Genomic DNA, 10,932 nt, shown 5'->3' with positions numbered 1-10,932 from the left:
TATGTCTCAGACTCGCAAACTGGCCGCCCCCTCCCATCCCTTGAGGGTCCCCTACCTCCATTGGCGACCCGAGAGGAAGTGGCGCTTGTAAAGAACAGAGAGTCCAGTTAGGGAGCTAATGAGCTGCACGCACTCTGCCTCTGAGACCCGTTTCCCCTCTTCAGAATGCTCCTGGTGTGCTTGTGCACCACCGGAGTCCCCGCACATCACTCCCTACCCTGCCTGCATCACCCAGTTGTCTTCTGTTCATGAGACACGCCTGTCGGCGCAGCTTTTCATCTGGATGCTGACAATCAGGAGAGTAGAAGCTCCTGAAAAGGAAAAGAACTGTTCATAGAATTAACCGTTTGCAAAGAGAGTTCTCCTTCTGATGGCTGACAATGGTCGATTTCATCTACTCTGACACAGTTTTTCTCCTTCTGGTCCTACTTGGGTAGGCGTACTTGGTTGTGAAGTCTTTCCAGGGCGTCATAGGCCGTAGCACCCCCAGTGTTCCCCGCCAGAGGCAGGAGCAGTCCCCACTTCCCCCAGGGTGGCAACCACGGCTCCAGACAGGACCGCCGACTCGAAGCCTCACTCTCCTACAGCACAGAGGCCGTGTTTGTCATTAGAGTTTATGGTGCAACTTGAAGAATGCTGCCCACTTACTGCTGGGAACAGTTACAGCTACAAAATCAAATGGCTTTGCTTTTTACTAAAAGGGAAGCTTGTAGGGAATTCAAATTTTTTTTAATTTGTCAAGTACCATGATAGATCTGAGATGGACAGAAATCCATTTTGTGGAAAGCTGTGGATTTTCCTTTTTCGTGATGGTGTGAAGGAGAGAGACAGTGTCTCAGAAGCCAGAGAAATATGAGGGTTGTCTCTGGCAGTCACCTACTGGCTCCACCCAGCCCTGCCTTCCCGTTTCTCTCTGGTCAGGTCCTAGGCCTGTGTGTCTGTCAGGAGAAAGCTGGGCCACCAGGTGAGCTGAACCTGCTGTTAGCCATTCCCTTGTGACTGACTTAACACTCTTCAGTAAGGAAGCATTGCCAAGGCAGACTGGCAAAAGATGCTAAACAGAATTCTTCAAAACTCAATCAGCCACTGTGGACTTTATATCACTAGTCCTTAAACACATTAGGTTTTTAAAAATATATCTTAACTAAATGCATTTAATTTTTATAAAGTTTTTATAAAATGATACAGGTATCAATGCAACTAAGTGCTTTATTTTTTAAAAAAATGTTTTACTTCAGAATAGTTGCAAATTGATAAAAGAAAGATTACCAGGTAGTCACACAGAGTTCCAATACCCCCCTCAACTCATTACCCTTATTAATATCTCATATTAGTGCCTTTCTCACAATTAATAAGCCACAGCCAGTTTCCCCCAGTTTTTTTATCCAAACTCTTATCCTTCCTATCACTCCTTTCCTAGCTTCTAGAATCAACATTCTGTGTTTAGATTGAGTTTTTTTTTAAGTTTAGCTCCTACATATATGGAAAAAATGTGTTATTTTTCCTTCTGTATCCGGCTTATTTTACTCAATACCGTGTCCCCTAGTTCTACACATTTCGCTGCAAATGACAGGATTTCATTCTTTTTATAGCTGAATAGCATTCCATTGTGTATGTATCAAAGCACATTTTTTATCCATGCATCTGATGATAGACACCTTGGTTGATGCCAACAGCACTAAGCAATCTCTGATTTCACGTAAGTAATTAAAATAGAGCTTTTCTATTGCACTTGACTAGCAGAACCATTGATACATAAACTTTAAAAGGGTTATTTGCTATAATCCCATAATTAAAACTCTGGTAGAGGGTAGAAAAGTGGAATGATTAGAAAAGTGGAAAAATAAAGAAGCAAATACAATGACATCTTATACATCATAGCTTTGCATTTTAGAGGACACATTCGTCATTATACAAGGGATAGTAAAAGTTGAATAAGAAGCACCAGTGAACAAAAATCTCACACCTTTTAGCTCTTGATGGTGTTGCTAGGAGAAGGGACAGGATGTGCAGTCCAAATCTGGTCATGCAGTAGGGGAAATAAAGTAGGATAATGGGCTTCTTGGTCATTTTGAAGAGATCCTTCTAGGTAACATCAGAAATGCATATTGATTTCTGCAGACTGTCTCCTGCTGTGCAAATTTTCAAAAGGAAAGCAAGATTGCTTGCAGGCATTCCACAACTGGCAAGTGCAATTGGAGGGGTGCTGTTGCCTGGATGTGTGAGGTGCCAAACACGGACAGAAATAGCAGAGGTCTGTCAGTGGAGCTCCAGTTTAATTAAGACCCTGTGCTTCAAATGACTGGCCTTGGAGGAAGTGTGCAGACAAGGGATTATCTCCAATTAGTGCATCAGTTCTGAGGACTATTACCATCCACATGGATTAGTTTGGCTTAACATGGAGTATAGGTTAGAGTAAGACACAAAAAAGTCAGGGTCAGGAGAAGCATCACAGGAAACCAAGAACAAGAAAATACCATTAATTTATTCAGGATAAAATCCCCATTAATAATCTAGTGAGAATAATGGAAACTACTAGAGAAAACATTGTCTTGAACACTTTATTTTGCTACGAGATAGTAGATTTGTCATTAGGTTTAGGCTTTGCATGCCAGATGTATTAGTTCATATAGGGATTTCTTACTTATTAGTTTTATGTAATCACTTGCTAAAAGAATAGCCTTCAAGTATAATCTTAGTGCTAAAATTGTTAATCCTACTAATATTTTAGATAAAATTTTGATGCTTGAAGTAGGAAGATCTTGTATAAGTTGTATAAGTGAAAATAGCCAGTTAGACATTTCCTGTTTCCATATAGATATCTCAGTGTTAAGATGGTTTTAGCTACTCAATTCTAGCTTGTTTCCTTGGCAAGATAATCACATTATCCAAGATGTATATCAAAGGTACCTTTGGGATATGTTTTCCATGAAAAGGAAGAACTTGTTCAATGAGTTCCTAATGCAAATATTTTTAGACACTATCATAATAAGATCTTAACAATTCTTTCATTCTGTCATCTAAGACACTGGCTCCACCACACACACACACACACACACACACACACACATAAGAGGCATTGTGCTGTTGGCAAAATACACGATGCTAATAGTTATAGCCCCTCTTCTCAAAAAGTTCTGTCTAGTGAAGTGTGGTCCACATAAAGGAATATGGAAGTTAAATAATGGGAAGTTCATTCTGAGCTTTGAGTGAGGAGTGACCAAACCTGACTTCTGTTTTCATTCCTCTTTCTCTGTTATCTTTTGTATTTTAAACCGACTGATGTTATGCAAGTATTATGGAGAATTGAGAATGAAAGTGAGGAAATGAGCTAGGGTGCTATTGCAGGGTTCGAAATGAGAAATAAAGTTGCCTGGGAATCGGAATGGTGAGAGCGAGGTGAAGGAGAATGGACAGACTCCAGACACAATTTTATGGTGAAACTGAAAGTCACGAAGCTTTCAATATTGTGGTGGTGATGGGGATTGAGATGAAATTTGGAAGTAGAAGTCTCTTTGCAATGAAATTAAAATTAACCTCAGGGCACTTTAACGTGGGAACCAAGGGAACATATCAAAACTGGAAGGACATTTTGGTAAAGTAGATGATGAAACACTTTGAATTGAAGGCCAGCTGTGGTATTGAAACTGGATGATGGGACGAATTCCAGGGCAGAACAAATCAACTGCTTTGAACAGCACTGAGTGGGAAGCGTGAGACCATCATAGCTGGTTAAGCTATGGAGCTCCCTATCTGCTCACCCTTTTCACAACACATTTTGAAAAAATAAAAAAAAAAATTCCTTTTTAAGATTCCCTTGTATTTAAGAACCGACAGGTGGACTTACTCTTACCAGTAATAGGGGAATGAAAATGTACTTCTGCTGTATCGGCTTCAAGAACAGATGCACCCTAAGTGAGTAAAGGGGGAAGTCACATGAATACCACCACCCCCTTCTCTTTCTCTTCACTACCCACACTTTCTACACCCCTCCAGTTTTCTCCCTATTCTTTCCCTTTCTCTACTGTGGATGTCTCTTTACGTCTTGCCCAGGCCCTTTGACGTGTGAACCATGGATGCCATCCAGTTAAAAGCATGGCCTGGTTGTCTCTACTTAAGCCAGAATCCGTCCGACCATCAGACATGCTGGGACTGATGTCATAGTCTGTTCGTGCTGCTATTATAGAATGCCTGAGACTGGATATTGTTTTAAAGCAGAAATTGATTTCCACAGAGGTCTGGAGACTGAGAAGTCCATGATCAAGGGGTTGGTATCAGATGAGAACCTTCTTGATCCTGATGAACCCTCATGTAGCAAAATGCACATGGGCAATAAAGAAAGAACCCATTCATGCAAGTTCACCTTCTAGGGACAGTAATCCATTCATGCATGCAGGACACCTGTGATATAAACACCTCTCTAAAGGCCCCACATCCCAACATTGTTGCAATGGGGATAATTTAAATAATACACATAAAACGGATGCATAGGGTCTCAGTTATGGCAAGCAATTGGTAACCAGCCTCTGAGCCTTAAATTCCTATGACAAATCACAAGCTTGATGTGAGAATACAATACTAAAGTGCACATCAAAAAGTCTAGCAGAAAGAACTCAATAGACATTAACCACTCCACACCCAGAGACTTAACCATAGAAATTTATTTTGATAGTTAATAGATAGTTAACTATTTTTGTAAATACTTTCCCGTAGTGATACATACATATATACATATCAAATAAAGTATCCTTATTATAATATCCTAAAATAACTACAAAAGTGACAGGATCTACTTAGATTTAAGTTCTTTGAAGCCAGACCAAGAGTTGAACTTAAATACAATAATATATATTATATATATAATATATATATAATATATAATATATCTGTAATATATTATAGATTCTGTGTTGAAATTAGTAAACAGGAATCTCTCAGATGCACAATCTGGTCTCCTTAGAAAGGCTCTTCTGCTTTCCATAGTCAGCTCTGTAACAGTGTAGCCAAATTCTCTTTGGAGTCTCTCAGCTTCAGAATGCATTATTAACCTGTATTCCTGGTCTGCAGCTGTGACAGCCCTTATATACTGGCAGCTGTATTTCTAACCAGACCATCCGATCCAACCATGAGTGCTGGGGACCAGCATCTTGTCTATAGGTGTGCTTTTGTGGGTGTGTACTCAAGCTGGAATAGTTCCAATTACACCTAAGGATAAATGCTGCATGGCTTCCGGGTGGCAGCACTGGGGGCGAGGGCATGCATGCGTCACCATTTACTGTTGCCTGCCGTATGGTCCAGGAGGCACACTGCCAGCTAGCATGGATCATAACCCTGAAAGACACAATCTCAAATGCTGAAATCCCAAAACGTCAAAATCATAAAAATCAAAACCTCAACGATTAACACCTTGAATGTTGGAATTCTGAAAGCCACAATCCTCATTTCTAAAAGGTAATGTAAGAGGTGTAGACACTAGAATTCTGGAGAAGTGCTTGGCCCTGTGATAAAGACAAAAACTTCAGTTTAAAAAAAAAGGATCCTTGGCCGGCGCCGCGGCTCACTAGGCTAATCCTCCGCCTAGCGGCGCCGGCACACCGGGTTCTAGTCCCGGTTGGGGCAGCGGATTCTGTCCCGGTTGCCCCTCTTCCAGGCCAGCTCTCTGCTGTGGCCAGGGAGTGCAGTGGAGGATGGCCCAGGTGCTTGGGCCCTGCACCCCATGGGAGACCAGGAAAAGCACCTGGCTCCTGGCTCCTGCCATCGGATCAGCGCGGTGCGCCGGCCGCAGCACGCTGGCCATGGCGGCCATTGGAGGGTGAACCAACGGCAAAGGAAGACCTTTCTCTCTGTCTCTCTCACTGTCCACTCTGCCTGTCAAAAAAAAAAAAAAAAAGGATCTTTTGTCTGCATTGACCTGCCTCCCAGCTGATGAAATTCCAGGAACTTTTAATGAAGTAAAAAGCTGCATTGGGGGCAGGTGTTGTGGCACAGAAGGTTAAGCCACCTCACTGCTCCAATTCTGATCTAGCTGTTGGCTAATGTGCCTAGGAAACAGCAGAAAATGGCTCAAGTACTTGAGTCACTGCCAATCAAGTGGAAGATCAGGGTGGAGTTTCTGGTTCCTGGCTCCAGCCTGGTCTAGCCCCAGCTGTTGTAGTGGTCTAGGGAGCGAAACAGATCTGTGCAATGAGTGGAAGATCTTTTTATTTCTCTCCCTCTTAAAAAAAAAAAAAAAAAAAGGCTGCATCGGACTGCTGTGGAGGTGGTGGTCTCTGCAGGATTCCAACAGAAGTGATGCTAGAAGGCACGCTAGAGGAAGCCCAGTGGAATCAAGGACAGCTTCCAGGATCCAGAGAGCAATGAGATCGGCTTGGGATCCCAAGAAGAGAGACAGGGCAACTCCTCAAGAGTTACTCATCCATGAAATGGTCTAGAATGAAAAAACAAAAATAGACCAGAAATGTGCAGCAATAAATAAGGAACAGCGTAATAGAGATTAGACTCCTCTTCAATGAGTGAAAATGAAAGGGGGATTGGGAGGAGGGAAATCACAGAATATTGTCCTTTGGAGACAGCAACTCATTATCTTGCATTATTTCTCTCCGGGAATTCTCATAATCTTGAAAGTGTGGAATTCATATTCATGGCTTCATTGAAACGCTGTGGTGAGCTTCACTGCTGTAAGCTGTACTTACAGCTACATGCTATGCTCATCAGTAGCACTGCGACATTTTTAGAAACAACTACTGGATAGGCTCAGGCACTCGGCCGGGCAGGGTGGGACAGGACTACAAGCCTTTCTGGATTATCTGAGTCCATATATAGCTTCAGTTACATTAGGTGCTTATGAATGCAATTCAGCTCATTTCTCTGAACCACTTTGTCCTGGTTATTTGTCCAGATGAAGATAGCATTGAAGGAGCCACTTCTTTGTGGCATATCATCTCCAAAGTTAGGATTGCAGCCTGCACGTGGGACATCAGATGGGGTATCCACGCGGGAATCAGAGTGGCCTGCGTTCTTCATGGTCAGGGCAGCTCAGAGATTTGAGGTTTAAAGAGATCCTGGAAAGGAAGAACTCAAACTATCCCTCTTTGCAGATGACATGATTCTTTATTTAGGGGACCCAAAGAACTCTACTAAGAGACTATTGGAACTCATAGAAGATTTTGACAAAGTAGCAGGGTATAAAATCAATGCACAAAAATCAACAGCCTTTGTATACACAGACAATGCCATGGCTGAGGAAGAACTTCTAAGATCAATCCCATTCACAATAGCTACAAAAACAATCAAATACCTTGGAATAAACTTAATCAAGGACGTTAAAGTTCTCTACGATGAAAATTACAAAACCTTAAAGAAAGAAATAGAAGAGGATACCAAGAAATGGAAAAATCTTCCATGCTCATGGATTGGAAGAATCAATATCATCAAAATGTCCATTCTCCCAAAAGCAATTTATAAATTCAATGCAATACCAATCCAGATACCGAAGACCTTCTTCTCAGATCTGGAAAAAATGGTGGTGAAATTCATATGGAGGCACAAGAGACCTCGAATAGCTAAAGCAATCTTGTACAACAAAAAACAAAGCCGGAGGCATCACAATACCAGATTTCAGGACATACTACAGGGCAGTTGTAATCAAAACAGCATGGTACTGGTACAGAAACAGATGGATAGACCAATGGAACAGAATTGAAACACCAGAAATCAACCCAAACATCTACAGCCAACTTATATTTGATCAAGGATCTAAAACCAATTCCTGGAGCAAGGACAGTCTATTCAATAAATGGTGCTGGGAAAACTGGATTTCCACGTGCAGAAGCATGAAGCAAGACCCCTACCTTACACCTTACACAAAAATCCACTCAACATGGATTAAGACCTAAATCTACGACCTGACACCATCAAGTTACTAGAGAACATTGGAGAAACCCTTCAAGATATTGGCACATGCAAAGAGTTTCTGGAAAAGACCCGGGAGACACAGGCAGTCAAAGCCAAAATCAACTCTTGGGATTGCATCAAATTGAGAAGTTTCTGTACTGCAAAAGAAACAGTCAGGAGAGTGAAGAGACAACTGACAGAATGGGAAAAAATATTTGCAAACTATGCAACAGATAAGGGGTTAATAACCAGAATCTACAAAGAGATCAAGAAACTCCACAAAAACAAAACCAACAACCCAATAAAGAGATGGGCCAAGGACCTCAATAGACACTTTTCAAAAGAGGAAATCCAAATGGCCAACAGGCACATGAAAAAATGTTCAAGGTCATTAGCAATCAGGGAAATGCAAATCAAAACCACAATGAGGTTTCACCTCACCCCGGTTAGAATGGCTCACATGCAGAAATCTACCAACAACAGATGCTGGCGAGGATGTGGGGAAAAAGGGACACTAACCCACTGTTGGTGGGAATGCAAACTGGTCAAGCCACTGTGGAAGTCAGTCTGGAGATTCCTCAGAAACCTGAAGATAACCCTACCGTTCGACCCAGCCATCCCACTCCTTGGAATTTACCCAAAGGAATTTAAATTGGCAAACAAAAAAGCGGTCTGCACCCTAATGTTTATTGCAGCTCAATTCACAATAGCTAAGACCTGGAACCAACCTAAATGCCCATCAACGGTAGACTGGATAAAGAAATTATGGGACATGTACTCTTTAGAATACTATACCGCAGTAAGAAACAACAAAATCCAGTCATTTGCAACAAAATGGAGGAATCTGGAACACATCATGCTGAGTGAAATAAGCCAATCCCAAAGAGACAATTACCATATGTTCTCCCTGATCGGTGACAACTGACTGAACACCAAAAAGGAAACCTCCTGAAGTGAAATGGACACTATGAGAAATGGTGACTTGATCAGCATAGCCCTGACTGTTAATGAACAACTTAATACATTATCCCTCTTAGTAGTTTTTTTGTCTGTTCTACTTAATATGACTGGTTTAATTCTGTAATTAATACACAGTTATTCTTAAGTGTTGAAAATTAACTGAAATGTGATCCCTGTTAAACATAAGAGTGGGAATAAGAGAGGAAAGAGATGTATAATTTGGGACATGCTCAAGCTGATTTGCCCCAAATGGTAGAATTAGAAACATACCAGTGGACTCCAATTTAATCCCATCAAGGTGGCATGTACCAATGCCATCTCACTACTCCAAGTGATCAATTTCAGTTCACAATTGATCATAATGAAAGGACTAAGAGTCAAAGGGAGCACATAAACAAGTCTAGTACCTGCTAACACTAACTGATGGAATAAATAAAGGGGAGAGTGATCCAACATGGGAAGTGAGATACTCAGCAGACTCATAGAATGGCAGATGTCCTAAATAGCACTCTGGCCTCAGAATCAGCCCTAAAGGCATTCGGAGCTGGCTGAAAAGCCCATGAGAGTATTTCAGGCATGGAAAGCCAAGACACTCTGGCAAAAGATCTCTGTGAGTGAGATCCCAGTGGAAAGAACAGGTCATCAAAGAAGGAGGTACCTTTCTCTGAAGGGAGGAGAGAACCTCCACTTTGACTATGACCTTGTCTAAACAAAATAAGAATCGGAGAACTCAGAGGGCTTCCATAGCTTTGGAAACTCATGACTGGAGCATAGGGAGATTACTGATGCCATAGACAGGAGTGTCAATTGGTAAAGTCAACAACAGGAGTCACTGTGCACTTACTCCTCATGCAGGATCTCTGTCCTTAATGTGCTGTGTATTGAGATTTAATGCTATAACAAGTACCCAAACAATATATTTCACTTTGTGTTTCTATGGGGGTGCAAACTGTTGAAATCTTTACTTAATGTATACTAAACTGATCCTCTGTAAAAAAAAAAAAAAAAAAAATTATCAACTCCCAACTTGACTCTCACTGGGATTAAACATGACAATAGGTCTGATCTGATTTCATCATCATTTAAAAAAAATCATCTATTATTTTTCACTTTATGTTTCTGTGTGGGAGCAAACTGTTGAAATCCTTACTTAATATATACTAAGCTGATCTTCTGTATATTAAGATAATCGAAAATGAATCTTGATGTGAATGGAAGGGGAGAGGGAGTGGGAAAGGGGAGGGTAGTGGGTGGGAGGGACGGTATGTGGGGGAAGCCATTGTAATCCATAAATCGTATTTTGGAAATTTATATTCATTAAATAAAATAAATAAATAAATAAATAAATAAATAAATAAATAAATAAATAAAAGAGATCCTGGAACATGCAGACACTGCGGAAGGTTTTGGCTCCCAGGCTAAAGTGGCAGTTCAAAAGCCAGTGCAGAAGGCTGGCTCTTTTGGAATTTTGGCCTATGCTTCAATTCCAAATCTGCTATTTGATCTGTCTGGAAAAGACACGTGGACACTTTCTTATATCTTTTTGGGTCTTCTTTGGTGGGACACTGACTGGAAAAGCAGTCATTAGAATGCATATCCAGAAAGTCTTCTAGAATCATATTCCAAAGGCCCATGGAAGAGCAGATGGAGGCTTTCACTGGTGCTGTCCCCAGCAGAGCTGTGTCTCTGCAGGAGCCATTCCAGGAATGTCTTCAGGATCAGCAACAGAAACTTTTCCACCAAAACAAAATGCACACATCCCAGGGGAAACTGGCTGTCCTAGAAGAGGGAGAAATCACCCATCATTCATGCCATGGCACAAAGTTAGGCCCAACACATCCTGCAGAGGTTGAACTCAGAGGAGAAAACTAAATAAACAGAGGAATGTCTTAACTTCAGAAATTATAGCATAGGGGTCCTGCCTTGAATTCAGAGGTCTCCAAGCCCTCTTTCAATCTGTATTGATTTTTAAAATTTTTTTCCAGAAAGCAGTTTAGTCCTTATTTTACCCTAACATGCTTTTCCATTGTGTGTTCTGATAAGATAGCCACTCCCAATTCAATTAACATAGGGTGAAAT

General features: G+C 41.3%; 1 pseudogene; it reads left to right on the top strand.

Annotated features, from left to right (window-relative positions):
* The first annotated feature begins 6,518 nt into the window (after positions 1-6,518).
* On the top strand, positions 6,519-10,729 carry LOC100359067 (vacuole membrane protein 1 pseudogene; annotated as a pseudogene).
* Positions 10,730-10,932: the final 203 nt, after the last annotated feature.

This window comes from Oryctolagus cuniculus, chromosome 13 (assembly GCF_051225735.1).
Source record: "Oryctolagus cuniculus isolate XC-2025 breed Fujian yellow rabbit chromosome 13, ASM5122573v1, whole genome shotgun sequence".
Taxonomy (NCBI): domain Eukaryota; kingdom Metazoa; phylum Chordata; class Mammalia; order Lagomorpha; family Leporidae; genus Oryctolagus; species Oryctolagus cuniculus.
The sequence above is the reverse complement of the archived record's forward strand: the minus strand, read 5'-3'. Positions and strand labels throughout refer to the sequence as shown.